General features: G+C 36.0%; 1 protein-coding gene across 4 annotated transcripts in view; it reads left to right on the plus strand.

Annotated features, from left to right (window-relative positions):
- Positions 1-12,624, plus strand: part of LOC127498800 (neuronal PAS domain-containing protein 3) — a 325,272-nt gene that overhangs the window by 261,062 nt on the left and 51,586 nt on the right. The window lies entirely within an intron of this gene.

A 12,624-nucleotide genomic window follows, 5' to 3' on the forward strand; every position in this document is an offset into this window, starting at 1 on the left:
CATGTCCACATCAAAACCAAACATCCCTCAAGCTCATCTGATGATCAGACCCGAGCAGCTGGATTGTAGTTGCGTATGCGCGAATGTACCTGCAGACGTGTTTATGTGTGTACGGATGTCTTTCTCAACAGCTCCTGTTCAATAATTCATCCATTCAGCACAGTGGGGAACAGACACAGATTTATGGCTTGTGATTGTGCAATGTCTGGATTTATCAGGACCATGGAGGGAAAATTGACCAGAGCTACAAAAGGCCATTTCTGCTTGTATTTGATCAGCATGAAAACTCATCAGAATAGGGCGGATGGAGGGAAAGGGGTTTTGTAGGGAGGTTTTCATTAAGGGATCACGGCAGCCCCCTGGTGTTTCCCATCTTCATCTGACTGATCCAGAGCCGCCCGGCCGGCCGGACCCCCGCCCTGCTCCCGATTAATATGAAACTGTTACAAGAAAATGAGAGTTTATTGATTTGCACCAATGTTTCGAGCTCTATTCAGATGCACCGAGCGCTGACGGATAAGTGATTCCGATAAAAGAATGAAAACCAGAGAACCAGTGAGTGTTGGAGAATAGGGGAGACAGCAGCATTGACACGGCCGTATTTAATCTGTCTTACGGGGGAGACTAATAGGGGCGATTTCTGTGTTTTATTTAGTGGGTGATTTAATTTGGTTTGGGCGGCAGTAGGGACAATCGCAATGGTAAAGCCCGTCTTGAGGACAGAGAGAAAAGGGGGCTAAGGTCTTAGATTGCCACCTACAGCTATGACACTTCCCCTTTATGGAGAGGCGCTGGGATGTGACTGAGGGGGACGGAGGGGTTATTGCCTCCGCAGATTTCTCCCCTGAGTTGATTTTCATTTTCTTTGATTTTCAAAGTGGCCAGTGATCTGTAACAGGCCTCTACGGCAGGCCGAGGGAGGGGTGCGCGCGATGAAACGGACAGAGGTTAGCCTTGAGACTGGAATGGGAGTCATTGTTCCATCTTTCTCTCTTTCTTTCCCTCTTGTCAGCAAATACTTGACCACAATCCCCTTTACGTTGAGGTTATGTAGTCATTGTTCTGTTTTTTTTGTTTTTGATGGATTATCAGCTTTTTGTCCCAAGATGATTTTTCAAGATAAATCAGCTGATTTAAAATGAAAAAAAAATGACATGACATGACATTTTTCCCATTGAACATCCAGCAAAAATAGCTATAATATGATTTAAAATGTAAGATTTTGGTCATCTGCCAGACAGTATTATTTAATTTGAATTAACCTGGCTTATGTCATACGTGTGAAAGTCATTTTTAAGAGTCAGATCTGATAGAAAATTGTACTTTTTAATATGTAAAATTGAACTTATACTTCATTGTCTGTCTGTCTGCATGTGGCATTGATGTTATATTATATTTATACACTAGGCTATATATGATATATTATATATATATATATATATATATATATAATTTTTTGATTGATAAAATATTTGGATGTGAAGTTGCTCTGAAGTGTCAAATGCGATCTTTGTTCATAGGCTTTAGCGGCCGGCTCGCTGGGTTTGCCGATTTTGCACTCCTTTGTGATTTGGCTTTTGGTCTTTGCTGTCACAAGTTCTGAAGGTTGAAGGGAAAAGCAATGTCAGGAAGCTGATTGGTTGCACAGAATTTCTAAGACAATCTGAATCTCATATTCAGCTACTTTGCCACAGTGGATTAAGATGATCTAAGGGAGCTTTGTGAGCTCGATAAAAATCAGGAACGCCAGAGAAAAGAGCGCAGGGAGATTTTTACCCTTTTTGTCCTTCCAAGTTAATTGTTAAAGTTATTGTCTCTCTGCAGCGATGTTCTGCACTGCCTGGAATGAGAGACGTGTGGCCTATGAATTTCATATGACTGCTCTGTTCTGGCAAACACAAACACACACATGCACGTTGTTTGTTCTGTCATAATGGGCCTTTCAATTGACTTCAGTTGTTTTTACACTGAGCTAAACCTCTAAACCAAACCCTCACACAAACCGTTATGCATTTTGCTTTAATTAAGACAATTAATTAATCAAAGGGCTCGTCCCTTATTTTATGAATAACCAATAAGCTTTAGTTTACATAACTGCCATGAACATAAGGGGCCGGGACATCCTCGTTCTAGACAGCATTTGATTGGACAATGACTTGTGGAGTGCAGAATGAGTCATCAAAGTATTTGGTCCATTTTCTAGAAGATGAAATCTCTTTTTAAATGTTTATATGTGCTATAAAAAATACATTTTGTCAGCTTTTTGGAGTGTGTACTGGAATTTAGATGACCTTTTATTAAGTAAAAACCACAAAACTCTCATTCATGGGGCCTTTAAACGATTTTCCTTTTGGGAACTGTTGTCTTTTTTGTATCCGTTTAAAGACATTTGGTCTGCACAATGTAGACAAAAACTGATCAAACCAAGTGCTGGTTGGTGCATTAGGCAAACTAAATTTATAGGCAAAATTTGTGTGTTTATTGACAGTGACAGTGTGTTTTGTAATTTCTTTTGATAACACTTCTCGAAATCTGTTAAATAATTTATTATAATTTACATTGCAATCCATTAAATATTTTCAGAAATAATTGTGACCACAGTTATTTTGCAATACTTCCCAGTGCATGAGTATAATACATTTTAGCACATGCATGAAATGTTTGTTTCATAACACATTCAACTATGAACAATCATTGTATTGTTATTTAAATATATATATATATAATTATTGTAATTATTATAGAAATTATATAAAATATATGCATTAAATGTGCAATAAATAGAGCACTGAATTTAAAAACTGTGCTATGTGAACTTTTTTTACTCAGCATATGAACTGGGCTGGACTTTTTTGTGCGCATTAGCTTTTATCTGTAACCATCCAATGAATATAGACATTAATCAAACACCATCCTTTTTATCAACTGAATCCATATTACCGTTTCATGTGTGCTTGTTTTGATGGAAAGAGCTCGTCGGTTTGATGCTACCGGTATTAATTGGTACTGATCCAAAGACTGATTGGAATATTGACGGATGGCCCACTGAGAGCCGCCTGTAATGGCTCATATGCATAGCCCGAGGTAAAGTGCCATGTATCAGCGCAGAGAATACACACGGCCCACGGCTACTGATGCCCTCCATTTTTCCTGAAGTGACAGGTTTGTATCAGGGGGAAGAAGATTACGGTTTTGTGTGGAAGTGGCGCGGCGTGGTATTAAAGGTGGAGAGGGATAAAAAGAGAAGGCGAGAGATGGACTACTCCTCCTCCGTCTGTCTGTCAGCAAGCAGTTAAAGGTTACTGTAATCTGAGCCGTGTAACACTCGAGTGGACCCACAAAAGCTCCCGCAGTTAATAGCACAGCCGTGGCCGAGACTATGGCTTAACCCTAGACCAGAGGAACGCTGAGGGAAAGTGAGAACCAGAGCCATCTCACAAACATATAGTGTGTCTGTTTGACTTGTGAAATTAGAAGACCTCGTTGTTTGGCTGACAAATATTACTCGGCCGCCCTGAGCTCAGATATCTCTGAGCCGTCTATCGGAAGTGGAAACTTTCCAGAAGCCTTTTCCCAAAAGCACTCGTTCGGCTATCAGACGAATGAAGTAAGCCGTCTTCATTCACATTCTTGGCAGTATGCTTTTATTATAAGGCAGATAGTCATTAATTTACAGAATCAACGCTGGGAACATCTTTTGTGATCTCATATTAAATTTTAGCCCCGAATCCACCCCTTGGCAAAAATTACTCACATCGTTAAAAAATATTTAATTAGGCTGTAGTTTATTCGCGGCTCACAAGGGAGACGGGATTTGCATGAGGCAGGTCGCGTCTCTCGCGTCGGTGAGGGAGATTGGATGTGAGTGGAGATCAGAGGGTCACCGGCTCAGCCAAGGACTCCCATTTTCCAAGGTCAGACAGGTAGAGAGGTGCTCCCCTGGGTCTCTGCTCACACAAGACAGCTCCGATTGGCCCTTAATTATGTCCTTCCTTTAAGCCACTGCTGGCTTTTGTTTTTCAAGGGATATCTCTCCTCTCTCGTGTCCACTTCAACAATGGTGCTGCTTTCATGGAGCTCTATTATTTTTTTATAGGCTCAGTAATCAGACGATTTACCTGGAACCCTAATGGATGAGACCGCGTGAAAAGCAGAGGTTAATCATAGTCGTGTCAATCATCATTTATAGTGACGTCTGTGCTAGTGGTCCAGCGATATGACTGTTTCATGGCTGATGGTGATATTTAGAAAGCAGGGTGGCCGGTGGTCGATGTAATGAGTAGTATGACAAATGAAAAGAGATATTCAAAATTTGTTGATTTCATTTAGTCAAGCAAATCACAAGTCCTTAAATTTGAGACTTGAGTTCCACCTCTACAATACTTGTTACAATAATGTTTTACAATATATTCTTTTAATTGTAGCTTGATTTATCACATATTGTTACATGATTTATCACATATTGTTATATTTAACTATTTTATTTTATATATAAAAAATAAAAAAAAAATTAATGTAAATAAGTACACCCCCTTTGAAAAGTAACATTTTAAACAATATCTCAATGAACACAAAAACAACTTCCAAAATGTTGACAAGACTAAGTTTTATATAACATCTGTTTAACTTATAACATAAAAAGTGAGGTTAATAATATAACTTAGATTACACATTTTTCAGTTTTACTCAAATTAGGGTGATGCAAAAATGAGTATACCCCACTGAAAGTCTCTGGAGCAAAGCTAAATTTTATACTACAAATGTCTAATTTAGCAAGAATTCAACCACAGGTGAGTCTAATTATTCATTACACAGGTGTCCAGCAGACAGTTGACTATAAAAGGGTGTTGAAACCCCTTCCCATTTCATGCTGTCAGAAATGGCACCACATGGAAGAGAAATGTCACAAGACCTGAGAAAGAAAATAATTTCTTCACACCAGAAAGGTGAAGGCTACAAGAAGATCAGCAAAGCTTTACTTATCAGTCAGAATACTGTAGCAAAAGTGGTACAAAAATTTAAAAAAGATGGAACTGCAACCATCTCACAGAGACATCCAGTTCGTCCACGGACGTTAACACCTTGACAGGAGCGTCTTCTGATGAGAAGGGTTGAAGAAAATCGGCATGCAAGTTCACTGCAGCTATCTAAAGAAGTAGAAAGCCAAACTGGGGTGACTATTACCCGTGACACAATATGGTGTACACTGCAGAGGATTGGCATGCATGGGTGCCGTCCACAAAAGAAGCCTCTCCTAAAGCCCAGGCAAAAAAAAGCCCACCTAGAGTTTGCCAGGGCCCATGCTGACAAAGATGAAGACTACTGGGACTCTATACTCTGGAGTGATGAGACCAAGATAAATGTTTTTGGAACTGATGGCTTCAAAACTGTATGGCGTCGCAAAGGTGAGGAATACAAAGAAAAATGCATGGTGCCTACAGTGAAACATGGTGGTGGCAGTGTCCTTATGTGGGGCTGCATGAGTGCTGCTGGTGTCGGGGAGCTGCATTTCATTGATGGCATCATGAATTCACAGATGTACTGCTCTATACTAAAAGAGAAGATGCTACCATCACTCCGTGCCCTTGGTCGTCGTGCACTTTTCCAACATGACAATGATCCTAAACACACATCTAAGGCCACTGTTGGATTTCTGAAGAAGAACAGGGTGAAAGTGATTGAGTGGCTCCTGATCTGAACCCAATCGAACACCTATGGGGAAAAGACAAGTTGAGCATCACTCTCCATCCAGCATCCAGTCTCTAAAAGACGTTATTCTTGGAGAATGGAAAAAGATTTGTTCATTCCATGCTCCTGACTTGGTGCTTTCATTAAAAATCATGGAGGCCATACAAAGTACTAGATGCAGTAGTTTTTGTTGTGGGGTGTACTCACTTTTGCATCACCCTAATTTGAGTAAAACTGAAAAATGTGTAATCTAAGTTATATTATTAACCTTACTTTCATGTTATAAGTTAAACAGATGTTATATTAAACTTAGTCTTGTCAACATTTTGGAAATTGTTTTTGTGTTCATTGAGATATTGTTTAAAATGTTACTTTTCAAAAGGGGTGTACTCATTTGTACTGAGTATGTATATATATATATATATATATATATATATATATATATATATATATATATATATATATATATATAAACCATAATGGAGATATAATTAATTTGGAAGTTTTATTAAGTGTTAACAATTATGTGGTTTTTATAATCAATTAAAGCTGCTTTTGTCATTTTTTACAAGATGGACAAATTTGTCACCAAAAAAGTCATTCGGTTTAACCAAAATTTCAGTTTTACCGAATGACACTTTTGGTTATACCTTATGATGATATTTTCAAACAGTGCTAACAGGCTGATATCTAGCTTGTTAGCAAAAGGACAATTAAACATTTTATATTTAGTACAAGTTTTTAAAATATTACAACATTTTCCATGTTTTATAGCGGTTGTACCGAATGACCTGATGTTTCGGGACATGCGTATGAGCAAGTAAAAACATGAATTTTTCAAATAGTTAAAAGAGAGTTAGTTACTTTGCTTCATGACCATGTGGTCCTTTGCAGGTGTCTGAATGATGTCACATCCTGTCACATGATACTGACTGCATGACTTGATCCAAAATGGTCCCCTTATATTGGTTACTCCGAATGACATCAATGAAATTCATTTTTCCGGACTCTCTTTCTCATAACAAAGCGACTTTAAAATTAAAATTACACATAATTTTAATACCATTTTGTACTATGTTAATATATATATATATATATATATGAATACTTATATATACTTATATTTATGAATGTATTTATTAATAGGCCTACATTTTTATAATATTACATATTTAATATATATTTTATTCATTTTGTTGCAAGAAGTTATAAGAAAAAGTTTCTCACATAAAAGACTGGTAATATTTTATAACAAAAGTTTTCTTATAGTTGAGTGCTTCTCTTATTCAGCTCTGTTGTACAACCCATCAGATTTTTTTGGCTTTAGCTCTTGGCTATCTGTGAGGCAGGGTTTGCATAATTTAATCGGCAGTGTTAGTTCTCAGCTGGAACAAAAACAGAAGGACCAATAATTTGAACCCCACAAGCTCTATCTCGGGGTCCAGACAAGCTCTTGCTGAATTGCTTTATGATTCACAAGTGTTATCAATTGATGGGAATATAACATGAATCATTTATTAAAAGAGTAATTACATGCTATGAAATGTATAATGTTCCATTTAGCACATTTGTGTTAAATGCGTTAATTAATTCTGAACCCTCCAGCCAACATCAATTTATTTGATTAATACTTTTTTAAAGTCACTGACATTTTAAGGAACTGAAAGGAATTTCTCCCTCCCCTCAAATGTGTTTAATGTGTTTTTTCCTCCCAGAGGAATTTTATGTTCATATCTTTCCCATGTTTAGGTTTTTAATAGTGGCACTGCTTGTATTACACAGAAAAACAGTAAAATTTTGATTAAATACAAGCAGGAGAGTTTTTATATACAGTACACATTTTTACACTTTTATACACATTGCTGTTTAGAACACTTTTCCCATATTTGCTATATTTGATTATTTTCAGTAAGTTGAACTTAAAATTGAATTTAAAAATCTATGGTAGTGTGTGCATACAAACGTTTTAAAAATCAGAAGCAATTTATGAGCAACATGAGGGCCAAAGCTCAAAAGCTAGCGGTCATTTCAACCATCAGATCTTTGCTATCTCACATCAGCACTTGCAACGTTCGTTTTATCTGAAGAGTGAGTCATGATTGTGGATTTGCATGCATGGACGGGGCCAAAATGTTCCTGGACTCCAAACAGGTTAACTGGCAGGGAGCGTGAGGTGAGAGCCATGGCGGCACGTGTTTGATGCCAGCGAGTAATTGTGTCATAATGTGAGAGACGAGAGCTGGCAGCTTCCTGTTGCCGTTTGGAGGGGTTCAGTGACACTTGACATGCCTCTTCAGCTTCACAGAGCAGGGCAATAGAGACCGCTGGAGTAAAAAGAGGCAATGCTTGCTTTTATGCAGAGACAGAGAAATGAGAGAGGGTGGGGCTTGGGCAGAAGGGGTGGGGTGAAGGGGGAGGGTCAGTGCTTCTAGAGCAGCTCAATCATTAAACAGGAGAAGGATTGAATTTTTTAAAGAGGGGGCAAAATGTGCAGAAGAGAGCCAGATGGACCTCATGTATCAGTATGAATCTGTGTCATTAAAATTCAAGACCTCATACTTATTACTTACTTTTAAAATAAATTAAAATGTCACAAACTTTCGTTTTGTTTAGTATGGAAGCTTGTTTCCGCCATGAAATTTAAAATAAAATAGGTAATTGCGACTTTTTATCTCACAATTCTCAAAGACATTTTTTCCTCAGAATTGCATGATATAAACTCACAATTAAAAGTTATAAAGTCAGAATTGCGTGATATAAAGTCAGAATTGTGAGTAATAATGTCAAAATTTTTGAGATATAAACTTGCAATTGCGTGTTATAATGTGCAATTGTGAGGGGGAAAAAAGACGGATGTTTTTTCTCAGAATTGCGAGTTTAAATCTTACAATTTTGACTTTATAACTCGCAATTATATATATAATTATATAAAGTATATAAAGACTTTATATAAAGTCAGAATTGTGTAATAAAAAGAATTGCGAATCTGACTTTATATCACGCAATTCTGACTTTATAACTTTTAAACTCAATTGCGAGTTTAAATCTTGCAATTCTGAGAAATAAAGACATAATTGTGAGATATAAACTCGCAATTGCAAGAAAAAAAGTCAGAATTGTGAGATAAAAAGTCGCAATTACCTTTTTTATTTTTTTTATTTAGTGGCGGAAACAAGCTTCCATAGTTTAGTTTAATGTTTAACATTTAAAATGTTTTATAAAATAAAATAATATATACAGCTATTTATATTTATTTGAAATTTTAATTAAAATATTAGATTTATTAAAAATTAAGTAAAATATAGTTATTTATATTTATTTGGAACTTCAAAACAAAAATATAGTATAAAATAAAATATTAGATTTATTAACTTAAAAATAAAGAAAAATATAGTTATTTATATTTTTAGTGTGCAAGTATATTAGCAGAACTTTATAATAAAGAAACAGCCCAATAAAATTTAACTTATAATCCAGTTTAAAACTGTTTATTGTTTATTTACACCATTTCCTCAACTTCAAGGTCTGGACTCCATGGCAGCTTTCATTGACCAAGGACCACCCAAGACGACATCTGACCAACATGTAAAGCATCCAATCACAGTCCGCTTTGTTTAGCGGCATGTTAGAGGAGTGGAAATGTAAAGTCCATGTCCCTACAATAACGGACCGGATGTGTAAAACTCTTAGACGTGTTATAAAGAGTCTATACCAAGAACTTCACATATTTTTGAAAAACCAGAGTTCAGTTGATCCTGATAACCAGGCACAACACAACCAAACATTTTAGCTGGGGTCAGTGGAGTTTTGGCTCCGCCCACAGGAAAGAGAAAATTAAGCATAAGAAACAGAAAGAAACCGCCCATCACGTGATGAAATTTGACAGCTGGGTATTATAGCTTTGATAGAGCAGAACAGTTAATAGGCGATAGCTGACATTTCTGAAACCTTGATAATTAAGGGCTTCCTTCTTTAAACTCAAGCATAACGTCAGGTTTTTTTTCCTTTCTTCTCCATTTCCTCTCTCTCTTCATGTTTGTAAAATCAGGTGATTTCATTAATGCATGCCAGTCAGTCTTAATAAGCCAGAGGGGGAGGGAGTGGGGGGGTGGACTCTTATTGAGTGACCTTCTACAAAATAAGCATGTTGCTGGTGGGCTCCGTCCGTGGCCCCACTCCAGCGAGCCAGGCCTCATTTACAATGCAAAACCTCCTTCTGTAATCCAAGTGTCCTTTCTGCAATCACAGAGCATAATCTGCTGGTCTCTTGTTACAGACAACACTTTACCGCACCGACCGCCACACGATGAATATTAGAGCCGATATTATTTTCCCTGCGCACTGTTCGCCCATCTTCGCATCACAGAGATTAAGGCAAGACGAGTGCTTTGTGCAGCCACTTGTGCTGAAAAGTGGGCTCATTCTAATACTGTTAAAATAGTCAGCAGGGCCATGTTCATGAATTATAATTGACACAAAAGGTTTGTCCGCTCCGGCATGTGAAAGAGAGATAACTTTACATTTAATCTTTGTATGGAAATAGATATTTTAAGCACTTATTGTAATGTATTTCTACCCATAGTCACTTGGAATTTTTGTTAAACTTTAAAATCAACATGAAAGTCAAAATGGACATTTGTGGTCCTATTGTAAATTATTTATTTGTTGATATTTGACCTTTTTGTGATTATTGGTACCAGCTAGTGCACTTTTTTGTTTTATATTTTTAGTGCATTTTTGTAAATATTATATAAAATAAATGGTAACAGTTTACAACAAGGTCTCATTTGTTAACATTAGTTAATGCATTGAGTAACATTAACAATCAGCAATATATTTTTACAGCATTTATTAATCTTTGTTGGTGTTAGTTAATAAAAAAAAAGTTCATGTTAGTTCACAGTTCTTTAGCTAATGTTACCAGATACAACGTTTAATCTTAAAAATGTAGTAGTGAATGTTGAGATTAACATTAAAGGGATAGTTCACCCAAAAATGAAAATTCTCTCATCATTTACTCACCCTCAAGTTGTTCCAAACCTGTATGAGTTTCTTTCTTCTGTTGAACACAAAAGAAGATATTTTGAAGAATGTTGGTAACCAGAGAGTTGACAGTAGCCATTGACTTCCAAAGTATTTTTTTTCCTATATGGAAGTCAAGGGCTACTGTGAATAAGTGAATGGCTTGTTTCTTCTTTTTGTTGGGATTGGACTCCAGTTGTCTATAAGATTGAAAATCTCAACCCCAACTCATTAGTTCTTCAAAAAGAATCCTCAATTTTTTGGTCTACTGGATATAGGCGGAATGTTAGTCTTTCAGAGAAAGATACAGAAAGTCTTACTTGGGTTGTGCCTGCAGCTTTTTGATGCTCAGGGACAAAAAAAAAAAAAAAAAGAAGAAAAAGAAAAGAAGAGAAAATCAGATGTGCTATTTGGTTTCTAGTGTTTGAAAGGCCAAACAGTAAGAAAAAGACAAAGAGAGCTCGAGAAACAGACAGTTGGTGGTCCTGTTGCACAGTTGTTTTGGTTTCTGTTTTCATGGGTTTTCTGTGATTATTGCTGTTTGTTTGTTCTATTTAAGCTGTAGAGTTGCTCATAAAATCCTTCAGTATGCATTCCTGTGAATATTCTGCTCTTGGATACACATAGACCCTTGGATGATTTATTTTGGATAGTTATTGACTTAACCTGCAACCTTGGGTTTGTTTTTTGTTTTGTTTTGTTTTTGTTTTTGCATAGTAATTTCCCCTGGTTTGGTTTTCCTGTTGTGGTACTTTTTATTTATTTATATACTGTTATAGTATTTATTAATATTTTAATTTAGCTTTTATTTTTTATATTTTCAGTGTTCATTTTAATTTTAGTTAAAGTTTTAATAATTTTGTCTCTCTTTTTTTTTTGTAATTTTTATATTTTTAATTAGCTTTCATAAATTTTTTTATTCTAGTTTTAGTTTTAGGAATTTTTGGTATTTAAACAAACATTTTTAATTTCAGATTTCAAATTTTTCTAAAAGAATTATTTTATTTTATTTCATTTTATTTTAATCAACTTAGCATTCAGTTTCCTATGGAAGCTTGTTACCACCACAGAATAAAAATAAAAAAGGTAATTGCGAGTTTATATCTCGCAATTCTGACTTTATAACACGCAATTGCGAGTTATAAACTCAGAATTGTGAGATATAAATTTACAATTCTGAGAAAAAAAAAGTATTTTTTCCTCGAAATTGGAAATAACTCGCAATTGTGAGTTTATATCTCACAGTTCTGAGAAAAGAAGTCAGAATTACAAGATATAAACTCGCAATTGCGAGAGAAAAAAGTCGCAATTGCATGTTATACAGTCAAAATTACGAGATAAAAAGTCACAATTACTTTTTATTCAGTGGCGGAAACAAGCTTCTATAATTTACTTTTATACACGTTTCCAGAAAAAAATTACATGACATGTTCTTGCCTGTTGATAAATGTACTCATAGAGCTCGTGCATCACCTTCTGACTATCGAATAGCTGCATACATTTGAAGCATAGGGCAGAAGTCAGAGATATAGCAGAAATATCCTAAATCTTACTTGAACAATTAATACACTGCATTATTCTGTTTTACAGTTCCAGCATTGTGCCAAAATAACACAAGCCCGTGTCTGTATCAACGGTCTGTCTCTTTATTAATTGTTTCTGCTTGGAATAATAATTTCTGAAGTACTAAACAGCTTTGAGGGATAGGACATTAAAGGGATTATTCTCATGTAATCCGCAGGTCCCTGTAGACGTGGACCTGATCACAGAACAGCACCAGTGTTACTGAAACACAACAATTGCATATTTAAGAAGCACCAGAGCCACAGATACTTTAAATGCCTGTTGTTATTTTTTTTCTTGTCATCCCCAGTTAGCAACAGTAAATCCGTTTCTCCCCCGCTTAGTAAATTA

This window comes from Ctenopharyngodon idella, chromosome 17 (genome assembly GCF_019924925.1).
Source record: "Ctenopharyngodon idella isolate HZGC_01 chromosome 17, HZGC01, whole genome shotgun sequence".
NCBI lineage: Eukaryota > Metazoa > Chordata > Actinopteri > Cypriniformes > Xenocyprididae > Ctenopharyngodon > Ctenopharyngodon idella.